We start from the raw sequence: 18,742 nt of genomic DNA, 5'->3' as shown, positions 1-18,742 counted from the left end.
ATTATCTTTTTTATCATAATGGTCTTTTCTGATTGCAAAATAGCACACATATCTTCATCTTAGAAAAATTGGAAAATACAAATACACAGGCACACAAATCAAGTGAAAGTCAGTGATCATCTCACCACGTGGGAATGACGTTGTTTAATGTTTTGTATATTTTCTTCCAGTTCTTCTTTATGGCATATAAATACATATTTATTCTTGCAACACTGAGATCATAAACAATACAGTTGTTTCTATAAACAACTTGGTGGAATCTTTAAGAAAAACAGTCAACAAAACCATTAAAATTATTGGTCTAAAATTAAACTATGTACAGTGAAATGCTGATTTGAATTTAGCATCCCTTACTTTCGTCTAGATAGCAAAGGCTGTTGTGCATAAATGTGGGGTGGTTTGTACCAACTTGTCAGCAGGTTTATTTTTATTTTTGTTTATCACTATTTGTTGACAGTAGTGATGTTGATGATTTGTACCTGGTTTTGATGAAACCCCTGAAGGTCTCTGCTGTTGGGGCTGGTAAACCAGGAAGAAATATGCCTACGTAACCAGCAGGGTAGAAGAAGCCCTGGGAGGTCCTAGGGGTCTTCCACTGGGGTCTTCCTAGGTCCGAGGTGCTTTGTGATGAACCTGTGACCCAAGAGAGGCAGTGAGTCTGGTAGGGTTCTTACAGAGGCTTACAGCCAAGCCTCTGTAAGAGGAGGAGCTTAGAGCTTAGAGCTGGCCTCTCTGGATCTTGTGCTGCCTCACTTGAAAGCTTTTAATGCTTTTCCTGCAATAAGCTGTAGGTTTGCAAGCACTGTCAATTGGATCCTGTGAATCTTCTTTAATAAACTCTGCCTAATGACCACAATTAATGTCCATGAGATGGTAACAACTGTAGTTGCCAAGAAAAAGTCAGATCTACATGTACTGCCTGGAAAGAGATTTTAAATGTATGTGAAACAAATAAGTTTCAGACTCATAGGTAAAACATGATTTGTCTTTATTTTTTGATGTGTGATGCTAGGTATAAATATCAATGTATTTGTAGAAACTTAGGGAAAAAAATCAGGAAGCATGCGCATCAATATAAATATGTGGGAATATGTAGAGCAGCGAATGCAATAGGCTTGAATATCTACTTCTAACTTTATGTGATGAAAAAGATGGGATTATAGATTTTTTTTTAATTAATAAACTATTTTTTAGAGCAGTTTTAGGAGTGAAATATTGAGCAGAAAGTATAGAGAGTTCATATGTTCCCTTTCCTTTCCCCCAGAGTCCCGTGCCATACACTTTCCTCCATTATTAATATCCTGTATTAGTGTGGTATATTTATTATAATTGATGAACCAGTATTGATATATTGTTCATGGCTAAAGTCCCTAGTTTACATTAGGGTTCACTCTTTGTGTTGTACAGTGCTATGAGGTTTTTTTTTTTTGGTCGTGTGGTATGGGGTGTGGGATCTTAGTTCCCAACCAGGGGTCAAACTGGTGTCCCCTGTATTGGGAGTGCAGAATCTTAACTACTGGACTGCCAGGGAAGTCCCAGTACTTTGAGTTTTGAGAAATGTGTAATCTCATATATACACCATTAAATACCATACAGAATAATTTCACCACCCTAATCATCCCCTGGGCTCACGTAGTCATCTCTCCCCACCACACCCTCCATGAACCCCTGACAACCACTGACTTTTTACTGTCTCTTTTGCCTTTTCCAGAATGTCCTGTAGCTGAAACTATATATATGTAGCTTTTTCACACTGGTAATATGAACTTAAGGCTCCTCAATGTCTTTTCATGGATTGATCACTCATTTCTTTTTATTGCTAAATAATATTCTATTGTCAGGATGTCCCACAGTCTGCTTATTCATTCACCCACTGAAGGACATCTGATTGTGCTCAGTTTTTGGTGATTGTGAATAAAGCTGCTTCAACTTTTGGGTGGAAAGAAGTTTTCAACATATTTGGGTAAATATCAAGGAGGGCAATGTCTAGATCATATGGTGAGAGTATGTTTAGCTTTGTAAGAAACCACCCAGCCATCTTCCAAGAAGCTGTAAATAAGAGTTATTTTCTCCACATCCTCACAGAGATTTGGTGTGGCCATTGTTTTGGATTTTGGCCATTCTAATAGGTGTGTGGTTCTATCTCACTGTTGTCTTAATTTGTGAATCTCTAGTAATATGTGACGTGGAACAACTTTTCATGTTTATATGCCATCTGTATGTCTTCTTTGTTGCTTAGTGACATGCATACAGATTTCTCAAGAGGCAGGTCAGATGGTCTGGTATTCCCATCTCTTTCAGAATTTCCCACAGTTTGTTGTGATCCACACAGTCAAAGGCTTTGGCATAGTCAATAAAGCAGAAATAGATGTTTTTCTGGAACTCTCTTGCTTTTTCCATGATCCAGCAGATGTTGGCAACTTGATCTCTGGTTCCTCTGCCTTTTCTAAAACCAGCTTGAACTTCAGGAAGTTCACGGTTCACATATTGCTGAAGCCTGGCTTGGAGAATTTTGAGCATTACTTTACTAGTGTGTGAGATGAGTGCAATTGTGTGGTAGTTTGAGCATTCTTTGGCATTGCCTTTCTTTGGGATTGGAATGAAAACTGACCTTTTCCAGTCCTGTGGCCACTGCTGAGTTTTCCAGATTTGCTGGCATATTGAGTGCAGCACTTTCACAGCATCATCTTTCAGGATTTGAAATAGCTCAACTGGAATTCCATCACCTCCACTAGCTTTGTTCATAGTGATGCTTTCTAAGGCCCACTTGACTTCACATTCCAGGATGTCTGGCTCTAGGTCAGTGGTCACACCATCATGATTATCTGGGTTGTGAAGATCTTTTTTGTACAGTTGTTCTGTGTATTCTTGCCACCTCTTCTTGATATCTTCTGCTTCTGTTAGGTCCATACCATTTCTGTCCTTTATTGAGCCCATTTTTGCATGAAATGTTCCCTTGGTATCTCTAATTTTCTTGAAGAGATCTCTAGTCTTTCCCATTCTGTTGTTTTCCTCTATTTCTTTGCATTGATCACTGAGGAAGACTTTCTTATCTCTTCTTGCTATTCTTTGGAACTCTGCATTCAGATGCTTATATCTTTCCTTTTCTCCTTTGCTTTTTGCTTCTCTTCTTTTCACAGCTATTTGTAAGGCCTCCCCAGACAGCCATTTTGCTTTTTTGCATTTCTTTTCCATGGGGATGGTCTTGATTCCTGTCTCCTGTACAATGTCACGAACTTCATTCCATAGTTCATCAGGCATTCTATCTATCAGATCTAGGCCCTTAAATCTATTTCTCACTTCCACTGTATAATCATAAGGGATTTGATTTAGGTCATACCTGAATGGTCTAGTGGTTTTCCCTACTTTGTTCAATTTCAGTCTGAATTTGGTAATAAGGAATTCATGATCTGAGCCACAGTCAGCTCCTGGTCTTGTTTTTGCTGACTGTATAGAGCTTCTCCATCTTTGGCTGCAAAGAATATAATCAATCTGATTTCAGTGTTGACCATCTGGTGATGTCCATGTGTAGAGTCTTCTTTTGTGTTGTTGGAAGAGGGTGTTTGTTATGACCAGTGCATTTTCTTGGCAAAACTCTATTAGTCTTTGCCCTGCTTCATTCCGTATTCCAAGGCCAAATTTGCCTGTTACTCCAGGTGTTTCTTGACTTCCTACTTTTGCATTCCAGTTCCCTATAATGAAAAGGACATCCACAACAGACTGGTTCCAAATAGGAAAAGGAGTACGTCAAGGCTGTATATTGTCACCCTGCTTATTTAACTTATATGCAGAGTACATCATGAGAAACGCTGGACTAGAAGAAACACAAGGTGGAATCAAGATTGCTGGGAGAAATATCAATAACCTCAGATATGCAGATGACATAACCTTTATGGCAGAAAGTGAAGAGGAACTAAAAAGCCTCTTGATGAAAGTGAAAGTGGAGAGTGAAAAAGTTGGCTTAAACCTCAACATTCAGAAAACGAAGATCATGGCATCCGGTCCCATCACTTCATGGGAAATAGATGGGGAAACAGTGGAAACAGTGTCAGACTTTATTTTTTTGGGCTCCAAAATCACCGCAGATGGTGACTGCAGCCATGAAATTAAAAGACGCTTACTCCTTGGAAGGAAAGTTATGACCAACCTAGATAGCATATTCAAAAGCAGAGACATTACTTTGCCAACAAAGGTTCGTCTAGTCAAGGCTATGGTTTTTCCTGTGGTCATGTATGGATGTGAGAGTTGGACTGTGAAGAAGGCTGAGCGCCAAAGAATTGATGCTTTTGAACTGTGGTGCTGGAGAAGACTCTTGAGAGTCCCTTGGTGTGCAAGGAGATCCAACCAGTCCATTCTGAAGGAGATCAGCCCTGGGATTTCTTTGGAAGGACTGACGCTAAAGCTGAAACTCCAGTACTTTGGCCACCTCATGCGAAGACTTGACTCATTGGAAAAGACTCTGATGCTGGGAGGGATTGGGGCAGGAGGAGAAGGGGACGACAGAGGATGAGATGGCTGGATGGCATCACTGACTCGATGGACATGAGTCTGAGTGAAGTCCGGGAGTTGGTGATGGACAGGGAGGCCTGGTGTGCTGCGATTCATGGGGTCGCAAAGAGTTGGACACCACTGAGCGACTGAACTGAACTGAACTGAACCGATGTCTTCTTTGATGAGGTGCCAGTTCAGATCTTTTGCCCATTTTTTAATTGAGTTGTTTGTTTACTTATTGATGAGTTTTAAGAATTCTTTGTATATACTGCACACAAGTTCTTTCTCAGATTTGTGTCTTGCAAATATTTTCTCCCAGTCTGTGTCTTTTTTATTTTCTTAATTGTAGGCTATTTTTTAGGGATAAAAACAGTGTGGTATATAGATATAGATGGGATATATATACATATATATGTTGCTGCTACTGCTGCTAAGTCGTTTCAGTCGTGTCTGACTCTGTGCGACCCCATAGACGGCCTCCTACCAGGCTCCTCTGTCCCTGGAATTCTCCAGGCAAGAACACTGGAGTGGGTTGCCATTTCCTTCTCCAATGCATGAAAGTGAAAAGTGAAAGTGAAGTCACTCAGTCGTGTCTGACTCTTAGCGACCTCATGGACTGCAGCCTACCAGGCTCCTCCATCCATGGGATTTTCCAGGCAAGAGTACTGGAGTGGGGTGCCATTGCCTTCTCCAATACATATATATCAGATCAGATCAGATCAGTCGCTCAGTCGTGTCCAACTCTTTGCGACCCCATGAATCGCAGCATACCAGGCCTCCCTGTCCATCACCAACTCCTGGACTTCACTCAGACTCACGTCCATTGAGTCAGTGATGCCATCCAGCCATCTCATCCTCTGTCGTCCCCTTCTCCTCCTGCCCCAATCCCTCGCAGCATCAGAGTCTTTTCCAATGAGTCAAGTCTTCGCATGAGGTGGCCAAAGTACTGGAGTTTCAACTTTAGCGTCAGTCCTTCCAAAGAAATCCCAGGGCTGATCTCCTTCAGAATGGACTGGTTGGATCTCCTTGCAGTCCAAGGGACTCTCAAGAGTCTTCTCCAACACCACAGTTCAAAAGCATCAATTCTTTGGCGCTCAGCCTTCTTCACAGTCCAACTCTCACATCCATACATGACCACAGGAAAAACCATAGCCTTGACTAGACGAACCTTTGTTGGCAAAGTAATGTCTCTGCTTTTAATATGCTATCTAGGTTAGTCATAACTTTCCTACATATATATACACACACATAAATAGCCATAAAAGGGAATGAAACAGTGCCATTTGCAGCAACATGGACCTAAAGATGATCATACTAAGTGAAGTAAGTCATACAGAGAAAGACAAATATCATATGATATCAGTTACAAGTAGAATAAAAAAATGATTAAAGTGAACTTATATACAAAATAGAAACAGATTCATAGACACAAAAACCAAACTTACGATTACCAAAGGGGAAAGATGGCAGGGAGGGATAAATTGGGAGTTCGGGAGTAATATGCACACATACTATATATAAAATAGATAAACAGCAAGGGCCCACCGGATAACATAGGGAACTACATTCAATATTTTGTAATAACCTAGATGCGAAAAGAATCTGAAAAAGAAGATATGTGTTTATTCATGCATGTAACTGAATCACTTTGCTGTACACGTAAAACTAATACAACCTTGTAAATCAACTGTACTTTAATAAAAATAAATAAATAAAAATTAGAGGCCATTTTTCACTTCTGTGTTTTTCAAGTAAATGTTTAAATAAAGAAGACAACAGTGAACAGGAATGACTTAGTTTAGCCTCTCTTGCCTGGTTAGAGGACGAGAACCAAGTCTAGTGAGGAGGAATCCACGCCTACATGTTATACTTTTGAACAGTTTTGTATTTCTGTAACTAATTTTAAAAATTCCACTCATTGTTTTTATCTACAGTTTATGAAGAAAGAACCCCCTCCCCATCCCTTTCTCTTTTTTTTTGCAAGGCCTAATTAAAGAACTGCTGTTCAGTTTGTAGGAGGGGCAGAAACTGGACTCCAGGGCACCTTTGTGGGTCAGCTACTCCGTGGTGGGGGCGCCCAGTCAGGGATGGAGTGTGAATGAGGGGCTGCCTCTCCTTCCACCTACTGATGCAGAAAGTGGGGGGTGTACCTGACCAGGCCCCTCCGAGTCAGTTCCCTGAGAAGCTGAATGTTTTACTTGAGCTTATTTCAGGAGACCCACAGAGATGACCTTGGTTCGACTCCTTACTTCCCTTTGTAATGAGGAAAGGGACTCTCTAGAGCTCTGGCTGGAAGCTGCTTAGAAATGCAAAGGTTCAGCTACTTGAAGGGAAAACATTTGAGGGAAGTCTCCCCTGTGCCTTCAAAGAGGAACAGAGCTTTTTCAGAAACCTGGTGTAAAGGCGGAGAGTTCAGAGGCTCTGGTCCCTGGGCCCAGAGGAGGTATCTTCCCAGGCAGTGTTATGCAAATCTCACTTTATAGAAGAGAAGACTGACTCTTTATTCCCAGCAAAGAAAAACAAGGAAGGAGAATTAATACCCTTCACATTTGGACTATAAATACCACAGTAAATAGGGCTGGAAGGGAAGGATTTGAGGCCTTTGGGGAGCTTGTATCCACTGTGAGGCCTACAGCTGGTATGTCAGTGGTACTTCTCACAGGAAGGACTGGCGGAGCTGGATTGAGGGACTGGAATGGACACCGATTGGAACGACAGCCCCAAGGACCCAGCCACCGCTGCCTGGTAGCCCCTTGGTCACCTAAGAGCAGCAGATGGCTGAGAAGAAATTGTTCCCTGTCGGCTGACCATTGGGGATCAAAGGGGCCAGGACTGCTGTCAGAGATTAAAGCATTGAAATGCGAACTACCTTTGGGAGAGCAAAATGATGAAACGGTCACCAAACCAAGATGTGTGCTCCAGCCAAAACGGGGTATTGTTTTCCCTCAGAAGGAAAGAGCGCAGACCCAAGGGTCACCTGACCCAAGGTAGAATCTCCCTACCTGTAGCCTTAGACCTGCCTCCGCCACCTTCCCAAAGGACTGAGACCTCCTAAAGGCAGGGATTCCATCAGGTCCCTATTGTTTTGCAGCCTGGCTCAATAAAATGTTGCTGGGATTGAATCTGGTGGTGCTAACTGCCTCAGTTTCCTCATCATTAAAATGCAACTTAAAATTATAACAAGAAGCTAGCACATGGTAAATACTCAATAAACATATCTGTCCTTTGTTCATTGTGAAGTCATACTCTCGGCTGCAATTGTGTAGTAATCTCTTTTTTTGTGTGGCCACGCTCTGTTGCAGACAGGATCTTAGTTCCCTGACCAAGGATCAAACCCATGCCCCCTTGCATTGGGAGCCTGGAGTTCTGACCACTGGATCACCAGGCAAGCCTTTGATAATTTCTTTTTCACAGCTACATAATCATAAGTCTGTTAAACTTTATAATCACAGTGGTAAAGAACCCACCTGCCAATGCAGGAGAAATAAGAGACATGGGTTTGATCCCTGGGTCAGGAAGATCCCCTGGAGGAGGGCATGGCAACCCACTCCAGCATTCTTGCCTGGAGAATCCTCATGGACAAAGGAGCCTGGCGGGCTATGGTCCATGGGGTCACAAAGAGTCAGACATAACTGAAGCAACTTAACACGCATGCACCCATTAACTCAGAAAACAGTGTATCAAGATACTAAAACTCAAGTTTTGACTGAGACACCAAAGCATAATACTTGGTGATATCTGCACATCACCAAGTGCAGACTTTACACATTTTAAAGAACTGGTTTCAAGGTAGCTGGACCTTTATCCAATTTGTGAATATAAAGGGGGCTTTTAGGCTTGGAGAAATGGGGAAAACATTTGTAGAGCCAGTTCTTGGAGAAAAGAAACCTTGTTGTGGTGCCGAGTCCTCCTCTCCACCAGGCTGCAGGGAGGACTGCTGCCTCCTTTTCCTCAAGCCAGCTGAAGAGGGGGCTGCCCTGGAGCCCCTCGAGGAAATAGTTGTGCCGGGCTAGGTGTGTGTGCCCCAGTGTCTCTGAGCAAGGGATGACTGCGATCTTCCTAAGGCCGGTGTGGGCTGGCCTGGTCTGTCTAATAAGGCCATCTAGAAAATCCTAGATGTACCAGCAAGAAATTGGAGGTGAGAGACAGTCTCCTGGGCCCCAGGAAAAGTGCTTCCTGCAAATATATTTGCCCAGGTGGAGGGACATAAAGATGGAGAGTTCCCTGGAGACATAACCTAGGAAGAAAGAATTCGCTTTAAATATTTGCCAGTGCACCCAAAGTCAGCTTAGGGTCGTAATAGTTCTAGATCAAGAGCCCATTCCTAACCCCTCATCAGTGCCTTAACCCTGGGCTCCATCCCTGGGAGGAGTCAGAAACTGGCCAGCCAACCTGGGGTGAAGGAAGGGAGAAGACAGCGAGGAGAAGCGTAGAAGAGATCCCCAGCTGTGCCTCCCAGCTGCCCGCTCTCAGCCTGAAGCAGGCCTGTGCTGCTGTGCAGGGAGAAGACCTGAGCCAATGAAGCTTGGGGTTTCTAAAGAACAAGTTGACACTTAAAATGGCACAGGACTGTCTCTTACCTGAGAATCAGCGGAAAAGCCCCAGGCCAGCTGGAATTTTCACCCCGGGGCAAGGAAAGATGATCCTTCTTGGATACATTTCAAAGAGATCATGGGAGATAACATAGTAAGCTGTATTTTAATTTAGCTTGAGCTGTGCATTCACAATAGCCAGCACCTTTCAGTCCATGGTACCTCTTAGCCTCACTGGATCTGCCAGCTGCTATGGTGGCAGCATATACGGCGATATGGTATCTGTGGCAGAGTAGCTGGTGCTGCAGCCTGGCCCTGCTGTAAGCACTTTCTTGCTCCAGGCACCACTCAAGACTAGCAGCTTTCTAAGCCGCTGATAAATAGGTTAGAGCAGTATTCCTAAGTGGGGTGTACATATGTATTGCCTCCAAAATTCTGAAGCAGTCTACCAGGCCCTGTGCCTCTTAGTGATGGAGTGCCAGGGGCAATTATCTATCCTTAATTTTAAAGGTGAAAGTCCCTCAGTCGAGTCTGACCCTTTGTGACCCCATGGACTGTACAGTCCATGGAATTCTCCAGGACAGAATACTGGAGTGGGTAGCTGTTCCCTTTTCCAGGGGATCTTCCCAACCCAAGGATCGAACCCAGGTCTCCCACACTGCAAGGGGATTCTTTACCAGCTGAGCCACCAAGGAATCTTGAAGGGGAACTTCCAAATGCCTCCGACCACAGGACCACTGAAAACACCATCCCAAGGGACTCCCGTGGTGGTCCAGTGGTTAAGACTTCACCTTCGAATGCAGGGAGTGTGGGTTCGATCCCTGGTCAGGGAGCTAAGACCCTGCATGCCTTGCAGCCAAAAAAAAAAACAAAACATAAAAAGCAGAAACATTGTTGTAACAAGTTCTATAAAGACTTAAAAATGGTCCACATCAAAAAAAATCTTAACAAACAAACAAACACACACCACCCATATGCAGATCCCGAAATCCTCATGAGCGGGACTCTTTCCCATCCTCCGGTGCTCACGCACCTTCAGTGGCATCTAGAGTACTGTCTGCTCTGCAGGTCCCATGAGCACTGTGCCAACTGTACAACGGGAGCAACTGGACTCTCTGGAATGACAAGGGGATCAAAGCGCCTATGGATTAGACTCTGCTGGGGGGCAAGAGAGTTAATACAGCCCTTGGGCTAGGCCGTACATGGGCACTTCTGCCTTTCTCATGTAAAAGTGAGCTGGTTTAATTGATTTTGCTTATTGATGGGAATTGAGTAGAATGCATTTATCAATTAATAGCTGCTTGGGGCTTCCCTGATAGTTCAGTTGGTAAAAAACCCACCTGCAATGCAGAAGACCCCAGTGTGACTCCTGGGTCAGGAAGATCCGCTGGAGAAGGGATAGGCTACCTACTCCAGTATTCTTGGGCTTCCCCTGGTGGCTCAGCTGGCAAAGAATCTGCCCACAATGTGGGAAACCTGGGTTCGATCCTTGAGTTGGGAAGATCCCCTGGAGAAGGAAACAGCTACCCACTCCAGTATTCTGGCCTGGAGAATTCCATGGACTTGTATAGTCCACGGGGTCACAAACAGTGAGCGACTTTGCAATTGAGCGACTTTCACTTTCACTTACCAAAGACCAGGAGTGGTGTAACCTGTTCTAATCATAACACCCCAAGCATGGCAGCTGAGGGAGGGAATACCACTTGGTCAGGTTTACGCTGTTCCATCATCACTCACCACCATCCATCTGATTTCACAGAATCAAACAAGTGAATTCTACAAGAATATGATATAAACTGCCACCACCCTTCTGCATCCTTTAAGTCTTTGCTGGTGGTGCTGTTTCCTGCAGTTGCACCTAAGATGTAGTGTCATTTCTGATTTCCTATCTTGGCTGGGGATGCTATAGTTTCAAGCACTCCCATTCAGTTTTTCCTACCAAAACACTCTTTATCAGTCAGGAGCTGGGGAAGGAGCCATAAGAAGGGTCTGTGGGCCCAAAAACCCACTGGAGGCAGACATGGGCCAGGACATTTCTTATCCCCTGTCCTCCATAAACCCATCTCCAGCCAGAAAAGCATGATAGCAGGTGTCCTGGCATCAGTGTCATCTCATACCCTTAGTTTTAATGCGGGTGCTGGGATTGATTCATTGGTCCTCAAGAGATGTGAGAATTCCCTTCCCTCCTGTATAGTTACTCTTTAAGGAAGGATTGGGAAAATGTTTATTGAATACATGTGATGGTAACATAGGGGTTTTCCTCAAGGGGACCCTGCCTATCCTTCAGTCAGTGGGCTCTGGGTCTGGAAACTGACTTAGATCTAGAAAGTACACGAGGCTCTTGCTGTCCATGGTACCAGTTAATTGCCTTTATCTGGCCTCTCAGTTCAGTTCAGTTCAGTTTAGTCGCTCAGTCGTGTCTGACTCTTTGCAACCCCATGAATCACAGCACGCCAGGCTTCCCTGTTCATCACCAACTCCTGGAGTTCACTCAAACTTATGTGCATCGAGTCAGTGATGCAATCCAGCCATCTCATCCTCTGTCGTCCCCTTCTCCTCCTGCCCCCAATCCCTCCCAGCATCAGTCTTTTCCAATGGGTCAACTCTTTGCATGAGGTGGCCAAAGTATTGAAGTTTCGGCCTCAGTCCTTCCAGTGAACACCCAGGACTGGTCTCCTTTAGGACCTCTACCACTCTGGAATTCCATAATCTCCACTGACACTAGGCAACTCCAGTTCTATGGCAGCATCTCCTGTTGTCCAGCCTGGCTTATAGAGGTGGCCAATTCAGGGCTTCTCCAAGATGCCAGTGGCCCTCTCTCCAGTATGTCATCACTATCTTAGTGATGTTCCAGCCCTCCTGAGAAGCATGGTCAGGTGACATCTCACATAACAAATTCATCTGACTACAACAGATCAGTTCATCTGACCACGGCCCCCTCCCAGGACCTTAGGACCTTCTGACACTTCCTTAATTCTCTGCCAAGGCAAGTTGAGCATCTCTACCTCATTTACTGTAGGTTCATATCATCTATGGGTTCCCCAGGTGGCACTAGTGGTAAAGAACCTGCCAAAGAGGAGACATAAGAGATGCACATTCGATCCCTGGGTCAGGAAGATCCCCTGGAGGAGGACATGGCAACTCACTCCAGTATTCTTGCCTGGAGAATCCCGTGGACAGAGGAGCCTGGCAGGCTACAGTCTATAAGGTCGCACAGAGTCGGACACGACTGAAGTGACTTAGTAGTAGTAGTAGAAGGAAAAAAGAGTACAGTATGGACGGATAGACACAGGCAGCCTCAGAGAGAGAATGGCTGAGTCATGCCCTTGTGGCTGTTTAAATCACTTATAAAGACTGATAATACAGATTATCAGTCCTGATGCCTGATAATACAGATCAGCCATGCCCTGAAGTTCTTTCAACAGATAAGTGATGTCCTTCTGGAGCAGGGACTGTTTTTCCCCGCTTGGACTGAACTGAGAGGTGACCTTGTTTATCTGCCTGGCAGTAATGAGTGTAGCAGAGGTGGATCTTGAGGGTAAACATCATGCTGCTCTGAGAGCAATCTTTCCATGATCTCCAAGCAAGGGGAGGCTGATTTTAAGGGGCAGGGGACTGCTTCTGCCAGTCCAGAGGGCTCAAGGGATTGTAGAGTTTCAGAGTCTCATTTATCCAAAGGTCCCATTTCAGGTCTCAAGGTTCTACATTTTTCCCTTTTAGCATCCTGACTTTGAGACTGAAAATTTCTCAAGGATGGACATTGCTGCTGCTTCTGCTGCTAAGTCGCTTCAGTTGTGTCCGACTCTGTGCAACCCCATAAATGGCAGCCCACCAGGCTCCTCCGTGCCTGGGATTCTCCAGGCAAGAATACTGGAGTGGGTTGCCATTTCCTTCTCCAATGCATGAAAGTGAAAAGTGAAAGTGAAGTCACTCAGTCGTGTCTGACTCTGCGCAACTCCATTGGTTGTAGCCTACTAGGTTCCTCTGTCCATGGGATTTTCCAGGCAAGAGTACTGGAGGGGGTTGCCAGTTCCAGGATGGACATTGGTTCTTCTTAATGGGTCTGCCACCCTTACAGTTAGATTCTGGACCTGACTGAGACAAGTATCTTCTTAAATACTACCAAAAAATGCACTCTGATTTTCACAGCGCATCTTCAGTTTATAGTTGCCTAACTCAAGCTTGCTCCTTGAAAGGAAAGTTGTGACCAACCTAGACAGCATATTGAAAAGCAGAGACATTACTTAGTCAACAAAGGTCTATCTGGTCAAGGCTATGGTGTTTCCAGTAGTCATGTATGGATGTGAGAGTTGGACTATAAAGAAAGCTGAACTCCAAAGAATTGATGCTTTTGAACTGGAGGAGACTCTTGAGAGTCCCTTGGACTGCAAGGAGATCCAACCAGTCCACCCTAAAGGAGATCAGTCCTGAATATTCATTGGAAGGACTGATGTTGAAGCTGAAACTCCAATACTTTGGCCACCTGATGCGAAGAGCTGACTCATTTGAAAAGACCCTGATGCTAGGAAAGATAGAAGGCAGGAGGAGAAGGGGACGACAGAGGATGAAATGGTTGGATGGCATAACCGACTCAATGGACATGAGTTTGAGTAAGCTCCAGGAGTTGGTGATGGACATGGAGGCCTGGCACGCTGCAGTCCATGGGGTCACAAAGAGTCAGACACGACTGAGTGACTGAACTGAACTCAAGCTTTATATTTTCTTTTTCTGAGGCTTTCAAAATGGTTAACAAAGGGCAACTGACTCGAACTTTCTAACTTATCCCCATACCATCCAGCTGCCCCAGAGATCACTTGCCTTTTTACCCGTATCACATATGACATCTCGATCCACACAGAAGAGTCTGAGGAACTACAACAGGTCAGGGATTCTCGCCACCGCACTGACTGTCACTGCAGACAGACTCAGGTCTGAATATCCCATCCTAAATGTCCCTGAGGGTCTGATTTCTAGGACTGCTTCTAGGTGCCAGGCACTGGGGTTGCCTGTGTAGAGATGCCATCCTCACGGCACTTACACAGAAAACAGCCTCTCTTTGCTAGGGAAGGAGGAGGGCTGGCGTTTAGAATCTCCAACTCTTAGATTCCTATTGTAATAGGCAGAATACTGCTACTGCTACTGCTAAGTCACTTCAGTCGTGTCCAACTCTGTGTGACCCCATAGACAGCAGCCCACCAGGCTCCCCCGTCCCTAGGATTCTCCAGGCAAGAACACTGGAGTGGGTTGCCATTTCCTTCTCCAATGCATGAAAGTGAAGAGTGAAAGGGAAGTCGCTCAGTCATGTCCGACTCTTCACAACCCCATGGACTGCAGCCTACCAGGCTCCTCTGTCCATGGGATTTTCCAGGCAATAGTACTGGAGTGGGGTGCCATTGCCTTCTCCAAATAGGCAGAATAATGCCTTCCAAATACTGAACATACGAATATGTTATGTCACACGGCAAGGGGAATGTTAAGGTTGCAGATGAAATTTAAAGTTGACCTTAAAACAAGAGTATCCTGCAGTATCCACGTGGGCCCAATATAATCACAAGCGTCTTTAAAAGATGGAAGGGAGAAGGAGGAAATGTCAGTGTCAGAGTGATTGACAGGAGAAAGACTCAACCAGCCAGTGATGGCTTTTAAGATGGAAGGGGCCATGAGCTCATGGAAGGTGGGCAGCCTCTATCAACTGGAAAAAGCTAGAAAATAGATTTCCCCAGAGCCTGCAAAAAGGATACAGCCTGCTGGCACCTTGCTTTTAACCAGGCGAGACCCATTTTGGACTTCCGCCCTTCAGAGCTCTAAAGTATGAAAATTTGTGTTAAATCTGCGGCACTTTGTTATAGCAGCAATAGGAATCCAATACCCTGGGCAACTGGGTCTTCAAAAGGCTCCCCCTTTGCTTTAAAGCTGCCTTTAAAGGTGGAGTTGCATTTTACACAGGGATTGGGTTGACAATTCAGGACCTAACAAGAAAAGTTAGAGTCCGAATTAACCTTGAACATGCCTTCCATGGCTCATTATGTAGAGAACAGGTACCAGGGCCCACTGAAGTGGTGCAGATCAACTATCCCCAAGGTGCCCTCACCCCGGGGCACCCTCACCACCAGGCACACCGCTTATTAACTAGAAGGGCCAGCTAAACAAATCACACTCTTTGTATCAACTTTCTCTCCCTCAAGGCATGCAATTAAAATTTGCATAAATTCAAAGAGCATATGCTGCTACAGCTTTGTAATTTCAGATTTTTTTATTTCCTGAGCTTACCAAGGAAAGGATGGAAAAACAAAACCTTCTATTGGTGTTGTTTGTGGCTTGTTCTTTTTTTTTTTTTTTTTAACTAGGAAATACACCAAGCATACAGAGAAGTTGGAAAAGATAACCCACATGTGTGTGCCCATCACCCATCTCTGACAAATGTAAACATTATTCTACATTTGATTCAGATTTTTAAAAGTTAATGAAATGTTACATATACAATTGAAACCCAGTGTCCTCTATAGCCTTGCAGATACCATCCCAAACCGCTTCCTCCCCTTTTCCAGGAGTAATTCCCTGTTACTGATTCTGATATTAATAGCATTCCTATGCATGCTTTTACACCTCTATCACCCAGATCTGTGTGTACCCATAAACAATAAAGGATCAATTTCCATGTTTGGAAACTTTGCATAAATGGCACACCATATATATTCTTCTGCAACGTGCTTCCCATCCTCCAGTTCAATAGTGTGTTTCTGAGGTTCATCCACACTGATGCTTGTATTTCTGATACATCCTTTTTAGCTACCTGCAGAACAATACTAAATTTTAGGAAAACACAGTTTATCTGCTCTTCTGTTCATCAGTATTTAGGTTGTTTCCAACTTCTCTTAAATACAGATGAAGCTTCATTGAACGTGCTTGTACTTTTCCTTGTGCCCCTATGCTGGAGTTCTTCCAAAAATGTACACTTAGAAGGGAAATTGCTAGGTCAAAGGATGGGTTTAGCTTTAGTGCCACCGGTTATTGCCAAATTGCTTTGCACAGTCGCACCAATTTCCCACTGGCAGCACAGCTTAGTTCCCTTTAATCTGAATCCTGACCAGCACTGCTGGCTATTGCGCATCTGCTAATGGGTCTTATCCTTCTCAGGCTGCCCAGTTGATTCTCATAGCAACCCTGGGCAGAGGTGGTACACATCTCATTTATGACCACTGGGCAGGAAGGCACAAGAAAGCCCAGGGAGAGGATGATGAATCCCATATAGCTGGCTGTGACTGTTCAGGAGCCAAGCAAACTCTCGTATCCCAGCGTCCATTGCTATGGGAACTGGATACATGGCCAGAACACTAACGCTGCAGCCACCTTTAGGGAATAAAAGATATTCAAGTGGTTTGTACTGTGTAGTAGTTAACAACTGTTCATGCTAACAGAAAGCAAGAGACTTGCCACTTTGTGGAGCTCTGTGTTTCTGAAAACATTTTTACACGCATTCCGTATTTGACCATGACAACAACCCTATTAAAAAAAAAAAGACTTAGATTGTTACTGTTCCCACTTTACAGATAAGAAAATTGAGGCTCGTGGCTAGTCAGTAGAAGATTGGATAGTGAACCTATTAGCCTTTAAAGTGGGTCTTCTGTACTTACACTTGGAGATGGGTGTCTGAGAGCTGGGAATCCTCAACCCATGCCATCTCCCCTGTCCTCCACACACAAAACTGAGGTCACAGCAAAAACACAGAGCGTCTCCCCCAGGGGGAAGCCCCGTCCAGCTTTTTACACCTGGAGTCAGATTAGAAGAACATTCTGGCTCTGCCACTCAAAGGACTGTGACCTTTGGCAAGTTCCTTCTCTGTGCCGCGGTTTTCTCATCTGCAACACGGGGACAATGGTACCTACCTCCTGACAAGGTCATGCAGACTGGCCACGGTAGTGCATCTAACACACCAGGTGCACAGGAAACCCAAGCACGTTAGCTCTTATGAGACAGATGACTGTGACTTCTGGCTTCCCACAGCAGGGAGCAGGGGTCCTGGTAAGGAAGGGTGTGTCTCGGCACAGCACGTGCCACTGAATCTGGGAGACAGCCTGTCCTCGGAGGCGAAGGACGATACAGGCTGGTAGGTACAGGCTGGCAGCTCCCTGGACAAGACCAGAGGAACCACAGCCAGGGGTGGGAGGTGGTCCTGCTGAAACGGGCACCAGCTCATGTGAGGGGCCTGCAAGTCCACATCTTTGTTTCTCTTAAGGCTTGGCGAGTGTCAAAGGATTACAGCCTGGGGGTTTGCTGTGTGCCACCACAACTGCCAGGGAGCTGACAGGCCCTGCTTCTAAGGTGAAGCCTGGAGCGGGTTGCCAAGTGGGTAGGGGTGGCACACCAAGTGTGTTGGGTAGAGGGACCTGAGACGAGGAAGTTAGGGACCAAAGGCATTTTAATGACCTTTTCTTGGCTCCTGTCCATCCTGGAAGTCCTCATTCAAGATGTGAGAAGCAACCCAAGCTCACTGTTGTCCTTGTCATGAAGCCTGACCAGCAACAGCTAGTTATCTAGCCCCGGTGATGGAGGAGAGAGAGCACACCAGTAGGCAGTAGGAGAGGAGACTTCAGCTCCTGGTTCTACCTGTTTCCAGCTGCATAAACATTATTTTTGGGTTTTTTTTTTTGGCTACACCATGCAGGATATGGGACCTCACTTCCCTGGCCAGGGATCTAACCCACATCCCCTACATTGGAAGCACAGAGTCTTAACCACTGGACCTCCAGGGAAGTCTCAAACATTAATTTTTGTAAGCTTCAGCTTGCACAGCTAGTACAATGGAACTGAAACCCCTATCCCATCTACCTCCTAGAGCTGAAATATCAGATGAGCAACACACATAAACAGAGAAGGCAATGGCACCCCACTCCAGTACTCTTGCCTGGAAAATCCCATGGACGGAGGAGCCTGGTAGGCTGTAGTCCATGGGATCGAGAAGAGTCGGACACAACTGAGCGACTTCACTTTCACTTTTCACTTTCATGCACTGGAGAAGGAAATGGCAACCCACTCCAGTGTTCTTGCCTGGAGAATCCCAGGGATGGGGCAGCCTGGTGGGCTGCCACCTATGGGGTCACACAGAGTCAGACACGACTGAGGTGACTTAGCAGCAGCAGCAGCAGTAACACGCATAAAAGTGCCTTGTGAGCCATCAGGTGCCACGTGAACGGCAGCTCTTGCCTATGGCATCGAGTCCTTCTTGCTCTTCAGGGCGGGTGTTCAGCTGTGAAGGTGAGGGCATGGCTGAGACAGCCACACCATTTGCTCACATCACTGGTCCACTCCACGATCGTGGCACAGCCTGGAACTCCATCCAGCCCTCCCAGAAACTGGCCCTGTAACCATGGCCTCCTAGGCCTCCTGTTCTAATCAGGTGAGATGTTCCCTCACGGGGGCAATCACACAATTAGCTGGCCACAGCGGGAGAGTCACGGGCCTTGGGAAGCAAAGTTCGAGCATCAGCTCTGCTCCTCACTAGCTGGGTGACCTTGGATGAGTCACATACCCTCTCTGAGCCTCAGTTATTTACAAAATGAAGGGCAACGATGCCTATTTCATGTTTTGAGAGAAGTGAATGAGACTATATATGCTAGTTACTCTGTTAAGTCCTCAGCAGGGCAAGTTTTAAACTCCCTGGGCCTCGAATTCCTCATCTACCAATTGGGACCATTGCTGCTCCCTGTCAAGGCTGTTGT

This window comes from Bos taurus, chromosome 10 (assembly GCF_002263795.3).
Source record: "Bos taurus isolate L1 Dominette 01449 registration number 42190680 breed Hereford chromosome 10, ARS-UCD2.0, whole genome shotgun sequence".
Taxonomy (NCBI): Eukaryota; Metazoa; Chordata; class Mammalia; order Artiodactyla; family Bovidae; genus Bos; species Bos taurus.
Note: the sequence above shows the minus strand (reverse complement) of the source record.